Source organism: Haliaeetus albicilla, chromosome 7 (genome assembly GCF_947461875.1).
Source record: "Haliaeetus albicilla chromosome 7, bHalAlb1.1, whole genome shotgun sequence".
In the NCBI taxonomy this organism is placed as follows: Eukaryota; Metazoa; Chordata; class Aves; order Accipitriformes; family Accipitridae; genus Haliaeetus; species Haliaeetus albicilla.
Window position 1 is genome coordinate 24,431,142 of NC_091489.1, and position 22,039 is coordinate 24,453,180.

Sequence of the window (22,039 nt, forward strand, 5' to 3'; positions counted from 1 at the left end):
TTTTGTGCAGACCATGAAGAGTCTTCTCCACTTTCATTATCAGCCAGAATTGCAGCCGCTGGGCATACTTACACTGTGCAATGAAGTAAACTGAACTCTGAGCTACAGCTAACAAAATCCAAAACAAAGCACTGAGCAACTGTGCCAGCTTGGGCCTTGAAAGCAAAGAAGCAGATCCTACTGCCTTGGATGCAACATCACTTTTCTATTTCTTTCTGCAGAGGTGCTACTTTCTCCAGATGGCATGATGCTGGTTAAGCAGATAACAAAATTTCTGACATTGCAACGTGTAGACACAACCAACTTTGTTTTGAACAGCTAGCTATTAGCTGAAGGGCTCATGAAAACTAATAGCCCTGCCCTTCACGCAGTGGTATCAAGGTTTGCCATTTGTCTGAGGAAGCTGCATCCTAAAGAAAGAGCAAGAGAAAATTAGTCCTTATGTCTGTCCTCACATTTTGAGAGCCAGTGCTTCTTCTCCACATTCATCCAGAGGGAGTTGTCTTTCAGCATGGCTCTGTGTGATTGACAGAGGCTAATTCCTTATAAACATATACGATCAAGTTGAATATGAAATGAACAGTTTTAGGGGAAGATCTTTATGCAAGGTCCACTGCAGGCCACTTACTATTTTGTAATGATTTGACATTAACTTAAATTTTGGGAAAGTATATTAAATCACAGTATCTGACTGTAAAACCTTGTAATTTACTAACAGATAAATGAAGGACTAGAGTATGCAATTGTCAAAATATTTAAATTATGTGCATTCTTAGATTTTCAGGAAACCTACATAAAAGTAGACCTCAAATGTATATTTTTAAATTATTATGAAAAATTTGGAGGTCTCCATATTAAAGCTGTTTGATGTCCTCTCCGTAAAATCTGCTGCTTTCCCTATCAGCATCTCAATTTAAAATATAACCATTGTTAATGATCACTAGTTAGATATACTCCAGTTGAAGGGCTTTTGCAGTTAAAGTCAAACTGAGCATGAAACCTCCCATAGTTCACCGAAAAAAATGCATACAGAGTATGACCCACCTTCTTTTCCCTAAGCATTATAATGAAGAAAAGGTTATGAAAATCTGTCATTCTTTGGCAATTCTTGTCTTCTACCTGCTGACATTTTTCACCAAAGACATTGTGCTTCCTCAGTATTTTTCTTGTACTTCACACTGCACTGACACCTTTGGTTTGCAGGAAAAATGAAATTTAGAACTAACTAGGTAGCTGTAGGTCTAAATTATTTTCAAGTATTTTGCTTTAAAAGATAATCTAAGCCTGCAATTTATAATGGTTAGAACTGAACTGGTCTTTTAACTATGTGCTGGGTATGAGAATGGAATATGATGGCTTGACAGTATCTGGTCCAGCAGTTCCAGCTGATTCTGCCACAGACCACAAGAAATTATAAAATTACCATTCTCAATGGCTCTTCCTGTCTGACTTTGTGATACATTATATTTTGTATCATTGTGAAGGAAATGGTTTCCCTTTCCAAAGTCCAGCTAAAATGCTGCCAAGTTAACCAGTTGTCCAGTTATTTTCTTTGTAAATTCTTGTTTGTAAGTTTGCCAGATTTTAATAACTTAGGGCTTTTATGGAACAGGGCAGTCCTGCATCTGATTGTTTTTGTGAGTACTTCACTAAAACCTGTTTGCTTGACTTCTAAATGACATTGGGGAAGAATATATAGCAATGGTGATATTCATATTTTTAACTGGTTATTTGAAAACCTGCAACTCCTTACATACATACAAATTCTAAGCAGACTGTTGGTATAATATAACTGGGACATCAGTTTTGCAATGACAATTTTTGTTCTACTCTGCAATAACATGAAAGAACAGGATAAACACGCACAAAAAAAGAACAATGATCTGTTCTGCCCAAAATTGTAAAATACCATTTAAAGAAAAAATGATTACAAAACCTTTCTTTATACAATACAGATTTTGCAGACTAACACCTACGTTCTCCATTATTAACCAACCCACCTAAATAAGAATGGGGATAATTTTGAATGTTTCACATAACATTCTGTCAACCTTTCTCATATAAATGATTTTTCTTCTAAAAAAAGATATGTCAGAAAAAGAACTGTTCAATCATATTGAGTTATGAATCTGAACAATAACGAAGTTTGCTCACGTTAAATCGTGAAAATCAGACTTTGGGCCCCGCTCTAGACTCTCTGCAAACACAAAGGCTTTGGTGAAGTCCCTGAGAGTTTTGGGTAGCAAACGAGAATTTTAGAATGAACAAATAGTTCATGCTATCTAAGTATGCATTTGAAATTCTGGTCCCACTGAAATTAACAGGCAAACTCTCAATGATTCTTTGAGACTACCACATCATGTGTTGCTTTGTGACATGAATGAATATGAAGTGAGAGATATTACCCACACTTTGCTCTAACCTTGCAAACATGCAAGCAACGCAGTAATTCTCCTTCATAGTACTATCAGCAGCTGCAAACTTTTTCAACTGGTTAATTATCCCATAAACATGCCAAACCAATTTCTTCGCAAACACTGTGGCTTGTATTTTTTACATTCTTTGTTAAAATAGCCAAAGTGTTATTTTGCTTATGAAAGTATGTATTTCTCCCTAAGCTAAGTATTTATTTGAGATAGTATTTGCATGAGATACTAGAGGGATTAAGTATGTTTAAAAATAATACTTCATTCACAGTTCTCCAGACCACATTGTCATCTAATTTGTTTCTGTTTGGGAAAAATTGGCATGTCTAACCTTCCTTCTCCCAAGTCTACCAACAGGAACAGTCCAATACCTCATCAAGAACAACACACAAATGTCATAATGCCCTTCTTCCAAAAATATGATCCATCCTCATCGGTGCCTTGGACAGAATCTCCAAATCCCACACCTGAGGCTTACCAGGAGACAAAGCTAACTGCAACTCAGCCAACAGAAGCTGCCTCTAAGAAGCACAGGCAGGAGGAAAAGCAGCCTCTTACAGTGACATTTCTTCCTTTTGGGTGCCCTTCCAGGCACAGAGCTATCAGGGGTGCTAGCCAGCTCAGAGGGCAATTTCCCCCAGGAAGGAAAGAGCCTCCTCGCTGACTGGCCTGCATGTGGAATCCCCCCCTCCACGGCAAACTTCCCATCTAGCCCTATAGCAGACAGGGCATTTCCCTGCCTCCCCCGTCAGACTCGTCCCCAAAATTTCATGAAAGTACAGAACCTTGTCACTCAAAATCTCTGACGCTTGATACTGTGATGATAAAACATACTCTTAAATATTTCATCACAGATTTATTTCATTAAAAGCTAGCCTGGCAGTTAGTGATGGAATGGCCCCAGCACTAGTAACCAACTGTTTTTCTGACCAATACTCTTTTCAAAACAAGACAAGCAGTTAGCTATTGCCTCCTACTGGCGGATACCTCCTGAAAGTCAGAAGTCAAGCCAGGATATGGAATTAATACAAAGACCACACATGATGCTCCATCTGTCCACAATCTATTGGAAAGGTAGCCCTGGTGGACTTCTGGCAATATTAGGTAACACTGGGCATGAAAAAAAAATCACATTCCACTAACAGGAGTTTTTAAGACACAAGAGGAGTACCCACCTTTGGGCTATTGTTCCTTCAATTCCCAGGAGAAGTAAGGCTCAGGATTTCCCTGTGAACTGCTGAGCCAACACACAACCAGGAATTCAGGCAGGGCAAAAGTCAGAGAAGTGTGATACGGACAGTGGACCTCATCTCCACAGCCAGTAAGGGTGTCTACAGACTCCTCCACATCTGGATTGCCTCCAACTATATGTATCTGTCCCAACTACTTGGCCCTGAAGTGTGCAGACTCATTCTTACATGCATACAAAGCAAAACCACTTATTCTTAAATCACAGAACTATAGAATAATTTAGGCTGGAAGACACCTCCACCACTAACTCCAAAGTTAGATCAGGTATGCAATTCGCGTTTATTTTCCTATAAACTGCAAAGGAAGACAAAAGACTTATTTCAACTTAGGAACAGTTCAGAAAGTGCTGAAATGATCTAGTCATGTGTGCCATATAAGACACATGATTCAAGTCTTTGTTGAAGCCATCAAGAGTATTACCAAATTGCTTGTATGCAGTATTGTACATTAAACCTCGCTCCTTATAACTTGCAGTGTGACAACTGCTCCTGAATTCACACGGTTTGTGTAAATAACCCAGTCCTACATGGAGATATCTGGACCAGCTCATCTAGAGCACACATGTAACAGCCATCTCATGTCTGGTGCCCATATTAGCTCAGGCATCACCACAAGGTACTGAATTTTGCTAGGCAGGCTTACCAATACCAACCCTAATTTTGCCACACACAAGTAATACATTAAAGGCATGGTGTGTCTGCAGAATTTTACTCCTAGACACGTTTGTTCCATTCACTACACCAAGCATGTGCAATCTAAACTTTATCCAAGGAGCTGCGTGCTGGAGTACCACATCCAATCTCTCTAACATCTATTTATCAATACAGCTGGAGAGAGTTGCCTAAAATAAACATCTAGGCCATTATGTTTGTCTAAATAACGAGCTTACATTATACATTTTAAAGTAATAGCTTTGATGGAATTTAAATCCCTCTAGAGAAAAGCACTATTTAGCCAAAAACATATGACTGTTCCACCAAAAAAAAAAAATATATGCATGAATATTTTAGGCCAGAAAAGATAGTTGTTGTCTGCATGCTGCATACATAACCCAGGAAATTCACTTGTGATTTCTCTATCAAGCCTGTAAGTCCTCGAGTTAGACATTTCAGAAAGATAGTGTTGATTTTAAGAGAGACAACTCAGCTCTTAGCAGATACTTTAAGAATTAATTTTTCTCACTGTTAGAAATGTTTCCAATTTCAATTGTTATTTTATTTTCAGTTTCAATATTTTAATTTCCAATATATTTTGGTGCATTAAGATGTCTTCTACCGTTAATGATTCTGCTCAGGCACCAACATTCACAGAGCTCTTTTCACTCTGGGTATATAATACTGATTTGATTTTGCATAGCACCTTTCATTCAAATATCTCAGAAATTCCTCATGTGTATTTATGAGTGTTAAGCCACCTATAGAAATATCCCCATTTTGCAGATAGGCAAACTGAAGGAAGACACTAAAAATCATATTCTCCAAAGGGATAAAAATAACATGGGAACAAGGTGCCTATGCATTTCCAGGAAGGCAGGGTCAGGCAAGCTCTCCAAAGTCACAAACTACCTCTGGCAAAACCCTCATCATCAGATTCTTATGCCTGTGCTTCTACAGCAAGACCATTACCATTTGAATACATTATTTCTAGATACTGTTGTATAAACTTTAGGTGTACAACTCCGCATTTAAAACAGCTCAGAAATGCACTACAAATTTAATACTGATGTTTCAATTACATTAATGGTACAAACTGTCCAGCACAGGAATGCAACAGATTTTACACTGCTTAAGCAACTGGCTGTTCTTACCCCATTTCATATGAGACACTTTAAGCCTAATGAATCACAAGCATCAAAATTCGCAGCAAGCCCAAATTTGCCTTGGCAGCTGCTGAAATTCTGACCTATGGCAGAGACAATGAAGACCTCAGCCTGGCAGTTCAGTCCCCAGTGACTCTATGCCAATGGAAGCATGCACACTCAGCTGCTTCTTTTCACATCTGAACTTGGGAGGGAGGGTTTTTCTGGATGAATGAATACTACTGAGTAGATGAAAGAACTTAGTAAGTTTTCCCCAAAATGCAGCTAACAGCTATCAGAGCGTATTCTGAGAGGAGCCTTATTAGGCACGGACCTCTTACTCTCACAGCCTTATGTCATACAAAGCAGCAGGTCAGATCATAGTAAGAGGCAGAAAATACAGTGTTTCCCACCCCAGCATATGGGACTGCAGAACCAGAAGAAAGTAAATTCTCAGCACATTCATATAACCTTTCCTACAATTCCAATCTTACTGCTCAAGCACACTGGGACGTAAAGGTTACTGAGATTTTACTACTGTTTTTGCAGTGAGGGATATGGGCTTTAATGAATGGCCACCTTTTTGCAGAATGAACATCTGATGTCCTGAGATTTACGGGCCTCAGAAAGTCTTTCATATCTGTGTTAAGGCATTTCTAGAAGTTCTCTAAAAAGTGCATCTCCTGGACTGGCAGAGACATCTTCTCCATTAAGTTTCCATGAAGAGTTTGAATATCACTAATAAGAAAACTGAACATCTACTCCATATCTTGATTAACTTAATTAACCTACCATATGCTTTCATAATATTCTATTATAATCAAAGAAATTAGATGGAAAAAAAATCTCTTCTACTTTCAAAGTTCATTCTACTCAGGCATGTTAGAGATATCATTTAGAAATTTAGAAGACAGACATTTTAAAATCCAGCTGATAAAAGCATATGTTTAGGGATGTTAAAACAACAACAAAAATACTACCTTAACATGACTTAGATAAACTAGAAAGTCTTCTTCGCAGAAAACACATTCTGGAAGGCTTTGGGGATTTCCAGGATGGCAGCTTATTAGCTGAAACTGATTGTCATGGCATTGAACTAAAACCCTTCCAGCTCCTGAGAGCTGTTTTGGCTTGCTTGTGTAATAAAGGCATGATTCACAGAAAACATCTCTGAGATTTTTGGGCTATGTAAGAACCAGCACTAGGTCCATGACTAGCTAACATACTGAATTAAATCCTAACCCTGTTGAAATACATAGGAATTCTGCCTTGATTTCACATGGTCAGGATCTCACCACACTACCAGAGCAACAGTAAGCAAACAAGAATAATTCGATCTTTTTTACAGTGTTCTTGAGATCACAGCAGGAGAAGACAATTTTTGACTTGCATCATCCAATTCTCAGTCTGTAACATCTAACCCTCCACCAGTTTCGTGACATATATGAAAACATCCATTAAAATCAAAGATTTATATTGATGTGAAATGTGAGTAATGATAGCAGAATCCAAATTCTTATGTCTTTGCTGACCTGTGTAATTTATACAGCTCTAAAAATTAACTTTGTAGAAGTTGTTCAGTGGTCCCGTATGCAGTTCCTGGCTGTGTGTGCCCTAGGTATAAGCAAATCTAAATACCAGTTGCTTCCCAAAGCATTTGCTGCTCTGACGTAGGAAAAAAGCAAAAAGGGAGAAGTAAAGCAAAGCAGGAGAAGATGGATATCCTACAATACAAATAAAGAGAGGAGAGAGCATTGCAGGGACACAAAAAACCTGAAGGATTTAAAGTACTATTTCAGAGAGGAATGGAGTAAGTCTGCTGTTATCAAACCTTTCACATAACATCATGTCCACGAGATTCTTACATGTTGTACTACAGTCTGGTATCTTGTCTGTATCTATGCAATACAGGGGTGGCTTGGGTTCACATCATAAAGTAGGGCTACATCATTAAGGTGCTTCTACTGCTATTCTTTGAAGCACGCAACAAAACTAGGGCCTACAAGCCTCCATATGAGGCAAATCCACTACCTGATTATTTTTTTTTTTCCCCCCACAAAAAGAAGGGAAATAGTTCCATAAACTCCCTACTCTCCTCCCAGGATTGTATTTATTTTTTTTTATATATATATATATATGGAAAAGGTAGGTTTACTTGAGAAAAACAGAAATTACTGTCAGATCAGCCAGAAGATCCATAGTAGATTCAGATAAACATTCAAATAACGCAATACTAGCTTGGCAACATAGACTTGCTTTTTTCATGCTCCCACTTCATGAACTATCCAGACAGAATGGAGAGAGTTGCTGCGCTATAAATACGCAGCAAAAACAAACAAAACCCATACTGAGAATGAGCAATAAAAAAATTTGACAATAAAGTATCCTGAAAACTAAAACACAAGCCAAATATAAAATTATTAACACAAGCCATTCATCAGCTTCAATTCTATCATTCTCTCAAAGCCATGACAAGAAGTCGTACAATCTTTTGGTTTTTGATAAAATCCAGGATGGTTTCTCTGGCTGTTTTTCAGATCTCTGCTGTGGCTCATATTTTCTGTTTTTACAGTTTGATCATTATGACTGATGGTTCTTCTGAAAAATCTGTGTAAAGCAAGTTATATTCAGCAACAGTCATCCTCTCACTTTTGCACACAATGAGCTTGTTTAATCACAGCCACATGGTTTTACACGTGATGTATATGAAAGTGATTTTAAATGCTTCTTAAACCATTTCTATTGTTTTGACCAAATCTCAAAATGTTTTTTTTTTTTCCAGGAAAACCTCACTGCATATAAAACAGTAATCAAGTAGGATCTCTAGACATTTTCTGTCTCATTCATCTCATTCTTGTTCCCATTTGAGAAGATAATGTCCTATCAAGATGGGATTTTAGGCAAAGGAATTGTAGAAACCTGCCCAGCACCTTAACTTCAAGGTCCATGTGTTTACATGCTCAAAACCTCAGCTTTTGAAAACAAACTGCCTCAAGATCTTGAAGAAGAATCTTAAAAACCTGAACTTAGTGCTCATCGCAACGACTGCTGTGAATACCCCGTCCTCCTCTGTGTACCTTCCATACCGTGAACCAGCATACATGGGCTGGAGCTCGGCTGGAACATACCCCCAGGACACACTACCCACAGCACATTGCCAAGTACATCACAGTCTAAAAGGCAGACAGGAAGCAGTACAAACATGCACATGACCATGCTAAGGGCAATCTTTCAGTGCAATGCAGTTGTTGCTAGAAAAGCTTTTGAGTGTTTGCAAACAGTTCAAAAGCCACAAACTTCTGGAGAATAGGAGGCACAAAAGCAGATCAGACCCCTTTTCTAGGGCCCTTTTACTGCTGTATGTCAAAGTTTCTGCTGTCACTGCTGAAGACCTGAGTGTTAACCCTACAATATGTTTTCTCTTCTAAATTGCTAACCATGGCAAATGCCAATGCCTGGTCTCATCATTCCTTGTGGATTTACTGAAAGACAAGAAGGAAAACAGTGTTATGGTATTAACACCACACGTACTTCTAGTCACACTACATGATAAGACCCACTTTTCATACTTCCAGTTATTCAGATTAAGAGTCTCCCTACTACTTGGCTAAGACATTATTTGCAAAAATACAGTCTTGCCCCTATAGAATAATCAATGTCTGTGGTTGCTGCTGTACTACTGAGCTATCTTCCTTTGTATCCACATTCTGCCTTCACAATATCATTATATACACAGTCCTGCAGTTGTCAAGGAGTGAACTGTGCTTGCCTACAATTTTTTACGAAAGTGTAAGCTGTCAGTTTCTGTGAGTTTTCTGTACAGCACAGAGCTGCTGAATGTGTGCAACCGAATCAAATGCAGGCAGTTAGGCACAACACAAGAAGATTATTAATATAAAGCAATAGAAGAATCCACACAATAAACATTACCAGACCTCCAAGCACCAGGTCTAACCTAAGAAGCCCCAAGCTCCTGAATACTAGAAGAGTTTCAGCCACATGCTCTTGGGAATATGGGTATTCCCAGACACAGTCTCACTGTGTAAAGGCAACATCCTCGACTAATTCCAGAGCAAATGACTCAGAAAAATCTTCCAATCCAAATTTCCGTAACATCAGCACCCTCTCCATGGGCCATCTCTGTTCCAGACTGGTTTAACCAGCCTCTCTCTCTCTCTCCCCCCCGCCCATGAATTCATAGCTTGCTGTACTGGACCTTCCTTCTTTTCTTTTTCCTCCCCATTTCCCCCAGTAGATGCTTCTTCAACTGTAAAGCGAGAATAGCTAGATTAGGAAGAAAAGCTTGGAACTGAATTCTAAAGTCCATCTCTTCAGCCACAAGGTTTAACAAAAGCATATTTAACCTGTGGGTGATGCTGATATTGGCTTCTTGAGTTTCAAGCCATGTGTTAGGCCTATTTCCAAAGCACTCAATATTCTGGGCTGAAAATTACCTCCTAAACTCAAACCTGAAAACCACAGATGATAAGACTTATTCAGAATGAAACTGTGTCTAGTAACAATTAGAATATTCTGTAAAAGAGATAAAGAGTTTTGCCTGAGACTAGGTCTAGACTCTGGAAGGAAGGACTGCAGAAACTAAGGATCACACAGACCATTTTCTGCTCCAGGTTCTCCCTTTGGATGTTGCCTTCCCTAACACAGGGTAAATACCTAGTAACGTGCACACTGACAAAAATGGTCATAAAAACAAAGATTAAGTATTCCCAAAATTCTTTGGAGAAAGTAGGAAAAGCAATTAACTTCACATGTCATGAAGTCATGTTACAAAGCACAACAATAATACTGCATTTGTATGCTATGAAGGCAGAACAAGAATACATTGGTAAAACTATCTAGAAAGCATTATCAGAAAGCTATATTACTTCATCTGGGCCCATCCTCTCATATTCTAATTCTGACTCTGTGACAGCATTACCTCTTCTACAGGAATTACATAATGTATACAATGCCATCTATTCATAATCTCCAAATTCCACGGGGGGGGGGGATAGGGATAAATCTAACTAAATGAAAAAATTCACAACATTAAGAACTAAAATAAAAAAGAACCACAGTCTCAGCTATAACCTGTTTTCCATTACCATTTCAACTCTACAGCCAATAGGACAATGAAAAATTACAAACCAGAGTTCTGCAAAACACGACATTGCTTGTCCTTAACCAGTAAACGCTTCTGTGTGTAATTTCATTGGTATGCGTATTGTTTGCAAGCTTGGACTGGAAAACAGTGACTTGTGTCCTTCTAATATAATATAGGCTATTGAACTATATTCCAGCAACGTATGTAGGACCTTGCAGACATTCCACCACCAGCACCAGTTAATGAGGCCATGTCCTAGGAGAATAAAATTGAATTAGAAAAAGAATGGCAATAAATTCAGAATAGGCGTCTGCAAAGTAATTTGAAAAGAAATTTCTTCCTGGCAAACAGCAAAGCAAATACTTTGCAAGGGTCATGAGAAGGGTTTGGGGAAAGCACTTTGGCAATGAATTAATGCAAAGTGATTCTACTGCTCTAAAGTCTATAAACTGTATTAATAGTCAAGCCATTACTTCCCAAGAAGAGTCCGTTCAAACTCTGGATGTTTATTATAAATATTTGCTAGCCATTTTTGTACCAGGCTATTATTACCAGGCCAATAATTGTGACATTAAGGAACTGCCAGCTAGAGATTTATTCGTGTGCAACTTTGTGCTTGTTTGGTAAATCCCTTGTAATCCATTTGGGAGTACAGTGTCCCAGTACATTCCACCAATTCCACATATTTTGTGTATCCAAACATCATGTTCCAAATTCCAGTTTCCATAATACCAGGGTTACTACTGTGACAGCAAACTGACATCAGATTTCTTTTAATGTCATTAACAGTCAATGGCCTCCAAAGATAACTTTTAATATCTTACTCCTATTTCAAATCCATGTGTGTTAGGATTGTTGTAATAAGATTGTTTGGGATGAGATGGAAAAACATTTTAGCAAGTAATGGATCTATAGTACCCAGTACCAGCTGCTGTGCCCAGGCATGGGCCCAAGCAGTGGGACTGCACCATGTCTCTCACACTACCAGAAGGATGCCAGGGGCATTTGTGGCAGAGGTCAGTTAGCACCCTCTCAGGCATTTAGCTAGTTCAGTCCAGAAGCTACTTCCAAGCAGGCAGTTTGGATGCGACCATCTCGAAGACGGTTTAACACCTGCACATAGCCAGACCACCCTGGCCGGCCTCATGGCCAGAGAACAGGTCTTTGCCTCATTAGTTTCCTAACACAGACATAGGGAAAACATATCAGAAAGAAAAATCTGTGCAAGTATGATAGCTAAGTATTCACTTGATAAATACCACTTAATTATCCACCACTTTGAAGGAAGTCCCCATTGCGCTTGTTGTGCTCACTAGTCTTCTGCGAGACAATGACAGATTACATAGATCTGCATGGTGCTAACTTTTGGGTTCAGAGTATTAGTCTGTTTGCAAAGGAAACAACAGTTCACCTAACTTGCAAGTACTTAAAAATGCAGGTTTTATCTTCGTAAGCAAACTATAGGCCATAGCTCCCTTTCCTTTCATATGTCTGTTTGAACTGATTTGCTTACAGCGTATCTTGTGTAAGAAGTGTTTAACATCATTTTTGCAGAGCATTGTACTTTGATACACAACAAAGACAAATCATTTAAAACGCATGTCAGGGAGACAAGAATTAATCTCTTCATTTTCCAGACCAAAAAAAGATGAGAATGCTTCAAAAAAGAAACACCACCATATCTTTTGGTCTTACTATTCTATTCATTATTTGAGTTTATTTCTGTTTATAACACTGAAGGTAGCATCATTCATCCTTAAAAATGCAACTTATTATATCTCATCCTTTTTCTGCCTTGTTTTTTCTTTCTTCAGTATTTCTCTTTTGTCATTTGCTCTTTTTTCCACTTTCCCTTCTCCCCTGCTTTCTTCCTCGTTCTTTTTTGTCTGTTAGCTGTCATTTAACTTCTCCTTCCTACAGAAATGTAGTCATACAAGGTGAAACAAGCCAACTGTTAAATACACAGTAATTTATAGCAAGAAGTACACACCTGCCAAGTCTCAGACACTGTATCAGGTTTATTCAGTTGACCTCCAACAACCCCACCATGACATCCACATCTCCAGAACAGCATAGTTCCATGGTGCACCTCTTTTTTCTGAGTTCAGCAGGCTACCTCATACCTTATGCGTCAAGTCCATCTAGCACAAGATCATGCAAAAGAGAGAAGCTAAAGCAGCTAAGTTATGTACACCTTGCGTGCTCCAAGGAATACTTCCTTAGGAAAGCTTGTCTGCTGCAGCAAAATGCTGCCCCAAGACATGATGCTGCTCTCATCCCTCTTCATGAAGGAATACATTAAATGTACATCTCATTACAATGTCAATACATGTCAAATTTCGTATTTGAGCGAGAGTAATAGATAGTGTCTGTGCAGAGAGAGGAATGTAACTAAAAATATAGGTAATGGGATCAAGTCAATTGCTAGGCTAGAATATGCTTCCTTGACAATCCTGCCAACTTGTATGAAGAAGGGCAAGCACTACCAATACAACATAATTCTTGATTATGAGTTTTCCAGTACAGAGAAAAGTGGTTTAATATCCTAACAACTCAAAGCTATTCATTTATCTGTAGTTTCTCTCACACTGGATCCTAACAAATCATAAGTAGAAGCTTTTCAGTAATGGCAAACAAAAATTGAGTAAGTGGAACTTCTTTCAATTACAACATACCTTTTTTGTATATTTCCTGTGTATTTTAGTATGTGATATGCCTCTGTTACTTTGAATTACACACAGGAGAGAGAGAAAACTCCAGTGCTTTGAGCTGCAATTTTACATATGCAACTAGATGGATGGACAAGTAATGGCACTTTTTTTTCATTTAATACATAGCAAAATATAAGTGATAAAATTAATTAGATACACACGTTCTTCAACAATACGCAACTGATTACAGATAAGCAGAGCCATTTATTCAGACACATTCAGATGGAGAATGTGAAAACAACAACAAAAAAATCAAATTCTATTGCTGTTACCACTATCACACCAAATTCAATATAATAAGTGAAGTTTTTTAACTGCCTCCTAATTAATCTGCTTTGATGGTGGTTTACATCAACAAAAATTAAAATTACTTTTGGAATTCCCCCCTTTATGGGAAGCAAGCAGTGTGACTATCATTGGAAAGCTCTAAAAAGCTTTTTTTCGTTTCATATCCACTCTCTGAGCTAATGCTACAGGTGCCAGCATAGGTCACAGGCATCAAAGCACAAACCTCTACTACTTTAAGTGCCATTAACCAACTGTCAGAACTCATAGGGTATTAGCACCCAACAGTATCAACGCTTCATTGAAAATGTCCTTCCCATTTTACAGCCAGAGTGAATTACAGAAGTATGCAGTTTTAACACACGTTCAAATTCTAGCAATTTTTATTGATGGGTTTTAAAACCCTAGCACTGGGATACTCAGTCCAACTGTCTCTGTGGAACAGCAAAGAAAAAACAAATTCATATAAAAAGACATTCTTCCTCTCTAGTTCTTTGTCTGTAAATTAGTTGCTTTGAAAAGTAACCTATGCTGTATTTTACATCTCTTGTGATTTTTAAAATCTGTTTGGTTACTGTATGTATCTACAGCATATTTCATTGCAGCTACAAAATCCTAGTTTCTCTGATTCAGTAAGAGTTTCATCATTTAGCTCAGTGGGGTAGAATTAAAAAACAATGTAGAAAAATGTCCTTTGTTTCTACATATTTTAATTGGAGGAAAATGGTCACACTTCCAAAAAAAGCAACAACTGACTAAAATTCCAGTGGGATATAAATAATAACAAGATGTTGATATAAACGGACACAAGAGAGTAAAGTGACAACTGTCTTACAGTCTTCCTAAGACTTTTCAGAGAGTTTATATATAAAAAGGTAGATCATTGCTTCATTTTCCACAAGTCCGTTTTCCTGAAAATCTCTGCTACATCATTACATCTCACTGACGATGCTCCTCAGATGCCCAGTTTTGGTGAGGTAGCCCTGCACCTCCCTGTCACACTTTTTTAGCTACTGAAACATGGAGAAAAAAGAACAATAACTTTCCCCAACATGAAACAGAACAACAGAGGAGATGACTGAGGAAAAACATCCTTCTTTCTCAGGTCTTCTGGTTACTGAATCATTTTCAAAAACAACCAAGCGCTCTTTGTAATATTTCTGTCACCAAAAGACCAAAATAAGAAAACTGAGTGATACAAACATGTTCTGTTACTGCTGCAGATAAAAGGCTTCAAGTAGCTCTGTATTACAGGATATCCATCTCATTTGGCTAGCTGTGCAAAAAAAACCCCAACCCTTCTTTTTAAGAAAAATCACCTAGGCAAAATCATGAAGTTTAAAATCACTGATCCTGTAATAAAGTTCAGGAAGAAGAACGTAATTTCATTTATACTAAGAGACCAGTATAATCTGAATATTTCAGTAGTAAGTTCAGTCACCAGGTCCACTTGAGCTGCTCCTGACAAGATTTACCTACATGAAAAGCAGTTACATATATACACCCGGTACCGAATCGTGTTATGTGGAAATGGTTAATGGTGGAATAGAGTAACGACTTCTTGCGGTACAGTTAGACCAAAGTCCCAATACGGAAGTTTAGAACAGCATTTATTCTCACAAACTCCACAAAAGGTGGACACCCAAGAGCTAGTAAAACTAGTGGGTAGGATAACAGCTGTGCAAAACATCTGTTCAGTAGCTTAATTCACTGATACTGTCAGCATTTCACCTTTCCATGCAATCAACTGTCCACTTACTAAGAACCTAACTACCCACATATTGTGTAGGTTATGAGTTACCCCATAAAGAAGAAAAACAGAAATTTTTCCTTACAATATTTTTATTTTAAAGCTAAAGTACTAACTAAAACTAAAGCACTAACTCAAGCACTGTCTGCAGTTTCCTTTTATTTCTAGGGCTTTGAGACTGTACACATGTCTGTGTTTCAAAATACATATCAAACTTTTCTAAGATTTCTAATTCTTAAAACTATTGATGAGTATCTTTGAGTTACTCAAAGGCAGTCACCAGTTAGCAGTAATACAAAGATTCTGCTGGTAAACAGGCATCGAGAATGGACCTCCCTAAATCCTGCTAGTAAGGTCATATTTGGGACGTCTTCCCACATCCATCATACTGGAGCATCAAAAATCTTAACGACAAGGTTTCGGAGAACAGATTCAAGTCCTCTTAAAGGCTTTTATGTAGAGCTGTAGTACAAACATTATCTAAAAGGATATTCTACCTGGTCTTCGGCTGCCTTTCTAGTGTTCAGGTTCTCCTTAGACCCTGTTTGCCCCCCCCATACAGAGGTCTGAAATACCTTAGCGTCTAAAGTGGCACAAGATGCCTATGTTTTCACAAGTTAATCCTACTTTTAGTCTCTAATCTTGCACACTAGAAAATGATTCACAATTTCCCCTTTGTTCCCGTATCACAAGATCAAACATGTAGACTAAAAGTAACTGATCTGTTTATAAAGCATAATGGCACCAAATCAAATGGAGGCATCATCACTAGCTAGGATATCAAGTTCCTCTTATTTTCGCTACATTCTCTACCACTATCATAGACAAGATTGACAGCATTCTTCTGTAAAAAAATAACAGGAAACTATTCATGACAGCAACCTTTAGTTTTCATATTTTTTATATCATATCCTTGTCTGGTTTCAGTAATCTTAGTGGGAGTTTTCGCTGATTTTCAGCATTTCAGATTTTTGGCTCCTAAAATACACTGAACAAGGCACAAGAAGTAGCAGTCTCCCCCTGCTGTTCCATACACGTACCTTACTCCTTAACCAATTTTCACTTTCCGTTTTCCCCTTTTGCCCGAGGAGAGGTACGAGTCAATCAACAACATACAACCCATGAGATGTGGCTGAGGTGAGCACCTGCGTATAGCACAGGTCTTTTGTGTCACATGTCCAGCATTCAAGGAAACGCAAGCAGAACACGTTAAAAGAGGGCTTGGTCCAGGAAAGGTCCAGCAACGCAGTTAAGCCAGTGAACAGTTTCATTGAAGTTACTGGACCTATTGCTGCGTGCAACGAACTCGCACCCTAGGTCATCATTAGCAATGGAGGTCGGAACTACTTACCTGCTTGAGGGTCAGCATACATTTCAGTGCTTTGTCAAAGCAGGGGTTGCTTAGTCCGTACTTCACAGGATTAAATTCAGACAGCCCACCTTTTATAATCTGATTACAGAGCTTCCATAAAAATGAAGCTCTGTTCCAATTCCAGCAAGGTTGTATTGGGCAAAACCATTTCTGTACATGGAATAAAATAATTATAGTATGCTAAACTCTTGCATCAGTACTCCTTTTCCAACTTTCATATGGATCATCGTTGCAATCCAACAAAGGAGCAACAAATAAAATATGTCTCTATGCCAATAAAATATAAATTATATATGATTTTATTTTCCAAATTACTATTTAAGTACCGCATATCTTTTTCCGTGAGGGTGTTTTTCTGTGCTCAGTACAAAAATCTAATTGTTACTCATGTTTCAAATTACTAAAAATTGTCTTATAATTATCTTCTAACAAGTATTTTGCTAGAGGTACATTTGCTGGCAACACAAGAGGTACATTAAATGTTCCAAACTTGAAAGACCCTTTGGCTTCATTATCAAGTAATTTAAGTTACATTCAATGGAAATATAATTTTCTGTTTTAAATGGGCTTTTTGCCCCCCACATTCTGCAAAGCAGCACAGAAACAACTAAGAAAGAAACAGTCCATTTCTTCCTTATCCGGACACTTACTTCATTTCCATCACATGGATTGGAAGCACCATCCACTTATAGAAAAAGAATAGTTGCTAGTGTATTGATCTAGCACCGGGGTAAGCCAGAAAATGACAAAACCTTTGCTGACAGAATTTTATTGAACAATATAGTCTTCATGTCCTAAAAGCATTATGAAGTGGAAGTCCACTACGTTGCTAGAGGTTATTTTGTAGTTCATGTTAGACAGAATGCTACAGTAAAGGAATACTTTTGTTGGGATACTTTTGCCTTTAAACAGTAAAACCCGTTTTATTTTTCATAACCACCGCATAAAATAAAATAGACTAGCAGTGGTTAATGACAATTAGCCTTAAGTGTGAAGTAGATACAGCTATCGCAATTCCAGATCTGCAGAACAGCTGCACGCGTATTGAATCCAAGCGCAAACACTAACAATGGTTATGTTAATGAGGTATGAGGAGCATCTACCACGCACCCAAGCTGTTTGCGGTACTTTTGTTTCAAAGTCTGCCCCACTCGTAAGCTTACGTCTACCCGATCGGCGATTTATTGAGCAGCGAGTTACGTTTGCACGCAAGGGAGTAGGGCAACCCCCTTGTCTTCCCCATCTGCCTCTCATCCTTCCAGATCACCACCACACCACCATTTTTCCCTCAAACAAAGGTGAAGGAAAACCCAACTTCTGTGAAAATAAAGGCAAAGGGGAAACTTGCCGGGGCGGGAGCGGCGAGGGGGGCGAAGCCCGGGGGCAGCCGCTCGGCAGGGCAGGGCAGGGCTCCCGACCGGCGGGGCAGGCGATGGCAGCACGTCAAGTATTTCGGACCCGAGCGCAGACAAAAGAAAAGAGGGTGTGTGGCAGCTGCACGGAGCGCGGCGGCCGCCGGCACGCCAGCCCGCTCCGCTCGGGAAGCGGAAAGTCCATTTCTGGCAGGGAAAAACCCACCTACCCGTGCCCGCTCCCACCCTGCCCCTCGCCGCCGAGGGCAAGGACGCGTCTCCCCGTCCCCCCCCGCCGCCGCCGCCGCCGCCACCGGCAGGAATGGCCCCGGCCCGGCCCGGCCCCGCCGCTCCCGGGGAGGGACAACGGCTGCGGGCGGGTTGAAGTTTGAGGGCGAAGGGGAGACCCCGCCACACGCGCCCCCGCCCCCGGCCCGCCGCTTACCTGTGGGGAGGTGCGAGGCGTCCGCCGCCCTCACGGCGCGGCGAGCTGCGGGGCTGCGCGGCGCCCGGAGGACATGGGGCTTCCCCGGTGAGGCGGCGGCTGGCTCAGGGAGTGACGGGGCGGCGGCTCCCCTCGCCCTCCCCCGGCACCGTCCTCGGCGAGAGGCGGGCGGGGGGAGGCATGGCGAGCAGGCAGGGAGCGGGGCCGGGGCGGTCACTGCCGGCCGGAGGAGGACGCCCGCCGACCGGGGGCTGCGCGCCCCCCCGCCGCCGCCGCCGCCTCACGGCCAGCCGGAGGCAGCCTCCCCCTGCTCGCCCCGCGGCGACGGGCGGGTGCCATAGCAGCGGGCTCCGGGAGCCGCGGAGGGGGAACGGCCGTCAGGCAGCCGCCGGGGGGGACGGGACGTGGGCGGGCGGCGGCTCCGCGGCGCAAAACTTTGCCGGCTCCTCAGCGAGGTGCCCGGGCGCCGCTCGCCCCCGGCGCCGCCCCGAGCGGGACCCCCGCCCTCACGGCCGCCCCACCGGCTCCCCTCGGCGCCGCCGGGGCTCGGCGGCCCCCCGCACGGCCCCCGCCGCCCGCCCGCGGCAAAGTTTCACTCCGAAACCTCCCGGCTGCTGCCCCGTCTCCATGGAAACGACCCCCCCATTTCCCGCCGCTCCCCACGGGACGCGGCCGACAACAGGCGGAGGAGGGCGGCAGGCGGGAGCCGGGGCGGCCCCCTCGCCCGCGGGGCGGCTGCGGGGAGGGGCGGCCGGGACGAGCCCGGCGGGGCCAGCCGGGCGGCAGGCAGATCTAGCCGCAGGCGGCGGCCGGGACGCGGAGCCCCGCGGCGGGACGGGACGGGACGGCGGCCGGAGGAAGAGGACGCGGCTCCTCTACCTGCCGCCTGCCGGGGAAGTTTCCTGTCTCCCCGCCAGGACCAGCCGGTCTGAGGCGTCTCCTCCCCGGGGCCTCCCGGCGCCGCGTTGCCGCCGGCCCCGCCGGAGCGGCGGATTTGTAGGGCGCCCGGTTCCGCCCCGGCGGGCTGAGGGGCCGCGGCCGCGAGGGAGGAGTCACCGGCGGGGGCGGCCGGGGGGAGTGGGCGAGGGAGGGGAGCGGAGGGCGGCCGTGCCGGGGTGCCGGTGCCGTTGGCGCGGCGTGGGCACTGGGGCCGGGGGGCGGCCTTTCCCCGCGGGGCAGGGGGCGGCGGGATGCGGGCCAGGGCGTGCCCTCCCTTCCCCCGGGCGAGAGCCGGGCGGGAGCCGTGGGAGCACGGAGTGATTCATCGAAATGTGGGGTTTTTACCTCGGAGGCAATTGCACTTCTGTGATTCAGCTCTTTTTTTTTTTTTTTTCCTCTTGTTTGGGGGGGGCCGCCCGCCCACTCCTCGTGTCCAGCCAGGGACGGCAGAGTTGAGCTCCCTGCTGCTCGCACCTTCCAGTCGGGGGAAGAGATGCAGCAGATGGGCTTGGGAGAAGGGGAGACTCCAGCCTGCACGGGCGCTCGAACGTACCTTTTTGGCGAAAAAAAATCCGCACTTGTTTTGAGGTGGTGGCTGGTTTTATTTCATTTTCAAAAACTGATTGCACTTCAACGTTGCCCTTGCCTTTTATGTGGCTTACCATGATTCTGCCTAATGCATCTCCCAAAAGGAGAGAAAAATGCTGAACTTGGCATAAGCATATCTAAATTTATCTCAGGTAGTGCTCTCCTCAAGACAGGTAGTGACTTAGGAGCTTCCATCCACCCTACAATAGGACTTCAGATCCTAAGTACATACAGTTTCTTTGTGGTTGTACAGTGTGTTGTCAGTTCTCGGTGTACACTTTATAATGATTATACTCCTGCCTGATGGCTGCAGTGGCTTCCACATTAAATGTATCCCCTGTTATCACCTTAGTCTAGCAAGGAGACACACATGGCAGCGGCTCTGGACTAGCAAAGAGAAGAGTAACATTCCTCAGAAGTTTGAAACATTGCATTTCCAGCTGTTCAGCATGTTTTGATTCAAGGAGCGAAGAATCACTTTAAAGTGTCAGATTTCTGTCTGTTCATTCAGATATTGCTAGAGCTGTAATTTGGTTTGTGCATGATGTCACATGTATTTGATGTCAGCTAGTGAGAGGACAGGTCTGCAGGCAGATGTGTACGTCAGAGCCCTCAAATTCTATAAGGCCCAGCTGTGCATCACAGAGGGAATGAATGAAAGGATTATTTACGCCCACCTGTCCTGGTTTCAGCTGGGATAGAGTTAATTCTCTTCCTAGGAGCTGGTATGGTGGTGTGTTTTGGGTTCAGCAGGAGAAGAATGTTGATAACACACTGATGTTTTCAGTTGTTGCTATGTAGTGGTTAGACTAAGTCCAGGATTTTTCAGCTTCTCATGCCCAGCCAGCAAGAAGGTTGGAGGGGCACGAGAAGTTGGCAGGGGACACAGCCCGGACAGCTGACCCAAACTGGCCAAAGGGGTATTCTATACCATGTGATGTCATGCCCGGTATATAAACTGGCGGCAGTTGGCCTGGGGGGATCGCTGCTCGGGAACTAACTGGCAATCAGTCAGCGGGTGGTGAGCAATTGCATTGTGCATCACTTGTTTTGTATACTCCAATCCTGTTATTATTACTATTGTAATTTTATTATTGTTATTATTATCATTATTAGTTTCTTCCTTTCTGTTCTATTAAACTGTTCTTATCTCAACCCACAAGTTATACTTTTTTTTTTTTCCAATTCTCTCCCCCATCCCACTGGGTGAGAGGGGGAGTGAGTGAGCGGCTGCGTGGTGCATAGTTACCGGCTGGGGTTAAACCATGACACCACCAAATCCCTTTTAGATGCATTGTCTCTACAAGTAAAAATTCAGAAATTTTCTCTGGAATTTATTGAAAATGTCACTGTGGAAGATATATGGAAACTTCACCCTCCTGTGCTGTCAGTAGATGATAAAATGTGAATCAAGAGTGTGATGTGAACCAGTGCTGGTTTTACCACTGCTGTTGTGCTCTCTCTGAAAGGTTGGGGCTTGTAAATCTACAAGGAAAATGATCTGTTCAGTGCTTGCTAGTGACCTCTGTTTTCCCTCCAACACTGGACCAGGTACAGTATCGCCATATCTTTCTTCTCTATTCATATTTTCATGCCGTAAGATGCTTCTCGGATACCTTTTGTCCTTTTGGAAGTGCTGGCATTTAAAATAAATACTCAGATGATTTATGCTCTCAAACAGCCTCCCCCCCCCCCCCCCCCAAAAAAAAGATCCTAGGCAGGTGACAGTAAGAGCCAGTGTGGTTTGGGGGACAGAGTAAATAGGTTAGAGGACTAATTTCAGTAGTGCTACTATGTGAGAAGCATCTCTGGGATAGACTTCCCTTTGCATTGCTGTATGTGCAAAACCCACACTGCCACTAAACCACAGGATTGTTGTTTTTACACATGGCCCATAAGTTATATGTAGGAAAATGTGACAATCAATTTAAATGGTTGTGGGCAATGCATTTTGTGGGAGATTGCTGTGGATTATAATACAACAAGAGCTGCCAATCCTAGTGACAGACATTTGGGAG

General features: G+C 42.1%; 1 protein-coding gene across 8 annotated transcripts in view; it reads right to left on the minus strand.

Moving 5' to 3' along the window:
* Positions 1-19,787, minus strand: part of TMEM200A (transmembrane protein 200A) — a 55,790-nt gene extending 36,003 nt beyond the window's left edge. For 2 of the 8 annotated variants that reach the window (XM_069787358.1, XM_069787361.1), the window contains exons 1-3: positions 18,495-19,787; positions 16,677-16,847; positions 12,570-12,720 (exon numbers count right to left, since the gene is read on the minus strand). The gene's annotated coding sequence lies outside the window, so the exon portion shown is untranslated. The remainder of the gene's footprint in view (positions 1-12,569; positions 12,721-16,676; positions 16,848-18,494) is intronic. The other 6 variants (XM_069787364.1, XM_069787363.1, XM_069787359.1 and 3 more) reach the window with 5 other exon arrangements.
* Positions 19,788-22,039: the final 2,252 nt, after the last annotated feature.